At 41.9% G+C, this 5,245-nt stretch overlaps 1 long non-coding RNA gene across 1 annotated transcript; it reads right to left on the bottom strand.

Annotated features, from left to right (window-relative positions):
• Positions 1-330: 330 nt before the first annotated feature.
• On the bottom strand, positions 331-4,792 carry LOC121012681 (uncharacterized). Its single transcript, XR_005782225.1, has 3 exons — positions 2,944-4,792; positions 1,360-1,438; positions 331-640 (listed from the first exon to the last, which is right to left on the bottom strand). It is a non-coding gene; the product is annotated as an uncharacterized LOC121012681 (long non-coding RNA).
• Between the last annotated feature and the right edge of the window lie 453 nt (positions 4,793-5,245).

Raw genomic sequence — 5,245 nt, 5'->3', positions numbered from 1 at the left:
CTCCACCCCACTCTTTTAGGTGCAGAAACTAAGGATGAGAGAGGTTAAGCAACTTGTCCAAGGTCTCTCAGTTCCTAATCGGCAGAGCCCAATTCAGACCCTCCCTGCCACAGGGCCAAGGTGCCTTCTAGAAACTTCACTCCCAGTTAACACATTTCACAGGAGAGGTAATTATAGGTTAGTACACTGGATCCAAATAGAGAGTAGATGTCCTGTAGAAAATCAGCAAAAGTAGTGATCAAGGTTGGACCATATGTCAGTAGGAAGGAGAGGAGAATCATTTTTTTAAACGGATACTGTACAATGCTCTATTCTCACATCTTTTCTGTAACGAAGTATTTATTAAGGAATGCAGTTTTAAGGAGAACAATTTTGCCACTTTGCTCATCTGTTCAGACTGTATTTTCTATATAACTTGGGCAAATTTACAAATATGTTTTGAAATGGAAATGGTTGAACAACATTGAATCTAGACACTTGCTGCTCAGAGAGTGGCCCATCCCCTTACTGCTTTTCCAAAATGCAGATCCTTGGGCCCTTCCCCAGGATCCCCGCCTCCACCAGGGTCCCCAGTGGTTTGTATGCGCTTAAAACTTGAGGAGGGTGCTGCTCCCACCTTCGTGGACAATGTTCTATGAGCCTATGAAAATCAAACACATAAGTAGGTCATGCTGTGGGCTCTACAAGGCAAACTTTACATCAAGGCAACGTTTGCTATCTTTTAACTGGATTTGTTTTTACTTTATTTAATCTAACAGCTCCTTCTGAATAGGTTTTTAGAGAGATCTATGGTTGTACAAGAGGAGGGGGAAAATAATGAGGAAAAGGAAGTGATAGGGAAGGAAAACGAGGGTGTTGTGGTTTCCCAAATGGCACAGACTGATCATGCCAACCCCTTGATGTGTTATTGAATATCTACCTGGGTCAGGTGCAAGCCCATTACCTGAGGTGCCTGCTGGGTGGTCTGGATTGTGAGCCACGGCCCCTCCCATCCAGAAGCCTTTGCTATTTTGCAAATGTTTCAATGTGTCTGCTGAAAGCAGTGAAACAACAGCTGGTGAGTCATCCCCTTCTGTATTAATAGAGCAGTGTTGACCCATCGAGGCCCCTCAGGACTTTATAGAACAGAGCATCCTTTCTTTCTCAGGGCAAGGAAGGGAAGTCTTAGCCACTGTGCACTCTAGGACAAGTAGGCGCACCGGAGAATACACACCTATCCACCGGGCACTAAGCGCCCTTTCCTCATTGCACTCTTTCAGATGAAAATGAAGACAGAGCTCATTGCACTCTTTCAGATGAAAATGAAGTTAGGGTAAGGAGGATGGGAGAGAATACCTGCATTAAACCACCAGACTTTACCTATGCGAAGAAACAGCCACAAAGGAAGACGTTTCTTGCCCCAGCCCTGCACCTCAGTTTTCTTTATGTGAAGCTCTGTCTGGAAAAGCAAGGTAGAGATGTCAAAGCTAGGTGACAACCTTGAAAGATAAATCTGGGCTATTTTTAATACGAGGGCTAGCTGGTGGCTTAATATTAGTGGAGTCAAACAAAACAGAATGTGACAACGCCACCAGTTAATCAACGTTCCTGCCTGCACCAGCAGCGTTTTCAACACTGTAGAGAATGGCAAAGGGATAAAGTATAATCTGCGATTTCAAGGACTTCATTTGGCTGGAGGGTTTATTCAAGACAAACAACTAGAGGCAAGGATGGAAGATAGAAACATTAAAGAGACACACCTTAGGCAATCACATATACTATCATTGGCATACCCAGGTGGGAAGGCCAAAATATTTGCATTAAGCAACATTTCCGGAGATTTTGTCAAAACTTTCCTTTTTTTCCAGGAGAAAACTAATGCTTTCTTTAACATTATTTAACATTTACTAAAACTGGACTGGGAATTCCTGCCCCAATTCTTTCAGTGTGGAATAGATGGAAGTTGCTAGAAGGGAGTTGTTAGGCAGATTTTCCACATGTCACCAAAATAAGTAAGCTATTCTAGGGCCAGGCACAGAAACTGGGTGATCATGGAAGCTTGACTATAGAGAAGGAAGGAGGATGGTGGAAGTATCTTAGAATATACTAGAATGTAGTTACTAGTCTCTACCTCTTTTGGGGGGGTGGGTCAAGATTCCTGTGATGGTTAATTTTATTCATCAAACTGGCTGGGTCATGGTGCCCAGATAGGTGCTCAAACGTTATTCTGGATGTTTCTGGGAGGGTGCTTTTGAATGAGATTAACATTTAAATAGGTGGACTTTGAGTAAAACAGATTGCCCTCCATAATGTGTGTGAGCCTCATCCAATCAGTTGAAGGCCTGAATAGAACAAAAGGCTGACCTCCCCTAAGCAAGAGGGAATTTTCCAGCCAAACAGCCTTTGGACTTAGATTTCACCATTGGCTCTTCCTGGGTCTCCAGACAGCCAGATTCCGGGCCTATGTGAGCCAATTCTGCAATCGTGCTCTGTCTCTCTCTCCCTGTGTGTGTGTGTGTGTGTGTGTGTGTGTGTGTGCACAGAGATACACATACATCCTATTGGTTCTGTTTCTCTGGAGAACACTAAGTAATGCAGACCTCTTTGTGCGTTTTAATTTTTGTATATATTTTTTAATTTTTTTCCTTTGTGAGTTTTTAGGAAGAATATTCATTAAATGTGCCAAACCATGGACACTTTTCTCAGAAAATCGTACATTGACACAAATTTTACATATGGTTTTCAGGGAATCACCAATCTGTTGAAGTGTATCATGGACCTCCTTCCTCAAATTAAAAACCTCTGAGCCTCTAGCTAGGGAAAGGAATAGAACCAAATACCTCCCTGTCCAAGTTTTCCTGTTCTCAAAGAGCAATTACCACTAGCAGGTGGAGGAAGAAGCATAGCCGCAGAGTTATAAAAGCACCAGAAGGGTGTCCCAGCAGAAATCTCCCTCTCCCTCACCTCTCTGGGGGGCCAGGAACTCCTCCTGTCAGTGTCAGCATCCTGCAGTGGAGGCTGGTTAATTTAACTGGAATAAGGCATGGCCACCGCCCATGGTGTAGCTGAGACTAGCTGGTTATTCTGACACATCAGCACCACCTTCCTTGGCACTCTGTTCCTCCACATGTTCTTGCTGATGGATTGTGAGTCAAAGGGATATGTGTCACCTCCGGTCAGAGGCCATTTGGATGGAGATGCCTTGTCACACTTTCTTCTCTTGCAGTAGACTCAGGGAAGGAGGTGATGGCTGATGATGGAGCCTGAAAGAGGAAGAGGCAGATCCCTTTCTACCCTACCCTCATACTGGACTATGATGGAGGCAAGAAACAAAACCCATTTTGTTCAACTACTAAGATCTGGGAGCTTTCAGCCTTTCTTGACTAACACATGGGGATTTTATAGGTGGGAGAAAGATATCGGTAGAAATACTAGAAAAATGCCAACTTAAAGACCTCATATGGGGGTGTCTGGGTGGCTCAGTCAGTTAAGTGTCAGACTCAATCTCAGCTTAGGTCTTGGTCTCACGGTCATGAGTTCAAGCCCTACCTTGGTCTCTGTGCTGGGCGTGAAGCCTACATTAAAAAAAAAAAAATCTAATATGATTTACACCATTATTACTCATTGACCTTAGCAGAGACTGAAAGTAGGGTCCTGAGGAAATAGCCCTGGTTAAGGCTAAGGAGTCCCAAACTCCGAGATGACATGAAGTGACTAGGCTGCTGCTAAGGGTTTCCGTGCTGCCTAAGTCCAAGGGGTACCATTCACACAGGCTCTGTATTTCCCTAGAGTTGTGCAGTGTACAGCCTGCTCAACTGGACAAAGTAGCCCTGCTCCTTTGTGGCAAAAGAGTATGGAAGAGGCAGGAAGACCTGAGAGAGGCAGTAGGAAGGTGGTACAGAAGCATTCTATACCTCTCTCATGGTTTCATCATCCAGCCAAGCACTGGCCCTGGTCATTGCTAAGGTAGCTGAAAAAAGCCTGCCTGCAGGACTAATCACATTGGAGCTAAGCCCTTTTGTTCATGAAGAGCAGCATATCTTCCCTGAAATAGTCCTTTAGGGTCTACAGTAAGTTACTGATTACAGTATTGGTTACTAAAGAAGAAACAGCAAAGAGTGACTTACCTGTTGGCCCTGTACTTAGAAAATAGTGATTATTATTCCCATTTATCATAGAAAATCTTTCTTAATGACTCCTATGTACGTGAGTATCCCTCCCTCCCCACACTCTGTTTTTAAGCTTTATATTATGGAACATTTCAAGCACACACAAAATGGAGAAAATAGTGCAATAGACCATCACCGAACTTCAACAGTCATGAATTAATATTGTCAAATATTCAATCAGTGTTCAACTTTCCTCAATTTTCTCAGTTTCTTTCTTTCTTTCTTTTCTTTTTTTAGTTAGTATCCCAATATGATCCACTCCTTGCAGCTGGTTACTGTATCTTCTAGGTCTCTTTTAATTTAAGGGCTCCCCTGCCTTTTCTTTTCCCCTTATAATGTATTTGTTGGAGAAACTGGGTCATTTGCCCCATAGAGTTTCCCACATTCTGCGTTTTGCTGATTGCATCTGTGTGGCATCATCCAACGTATTTCCCTAAGACCTGTATTTCCTAAAAAGTATCATTTAGATCTCGATTAATCCAGGTTGCATTGTTTGACAAGGATACTTCACAGATGGCCTGTGAACTTCCTCTCTCATCACATCATGAGTGCATGATGTCTAGTGGTCTCCTCTTTGGGGATGTTGAGATTTGATTAGTGGATTTAGACAGTGACAGCCTGATCCATTCATTTTAAAAGTTCCCCATAAGCTAAAATTAAAAAAAAAAATTAAAAATTAAAATGTAAAGAAATAAAAATAAAATTAAACAATAAAAATAATTTAAAGTAGTTTAAAAATAAAAAAATAAGATTTTTTATAACATTTCCCCATGAGCTTTTCCCTTGATAATTTTTAATAGCCATTGACAATCATCACAGATCTATTATGTTATTAAGGATTATAAAATTATGGTACCCTAGTTCTCCCACTGCTCCTTCATCTGTTAGCTGGAATGCTTCTAAAAGAAGAACTTTTCCTCAACAACAATTTAGCTATCCTGAGATACAGTTCATATAGAAAAGACAAGACAAATGCTCGCTTCTTTCCCTTTTTAAATCCGTTTTCAGAGTAAGGAGTTGGTTCCCTAGCAACCTGTAAAGGTGACCTATGAGAGTTTTTTTTTCCCTTGGTATAATTATAAACTCAAGGATTTTAA

The sequence above is a fragment of the Herpailurus yagouaroundi genome, unplaced genomic scaffold (genome assembly GCF_014898765.1).
Source record: "Herpailurus yagouaroundi ecotype Mexico unplaced genomic scaffold, PumYag 197, whole genome shotgun sequence".
NCBI lineage: Eukaryota > Metazoa > Chordata > Mammalia > Carnivora > Felidae > Herpailurus > Herpailurus yagouaroundi.
Note: the sequence above shows the minus strand (reverse complement) of the source record. Positions and strands in the feature narration are given on the sequence as shown.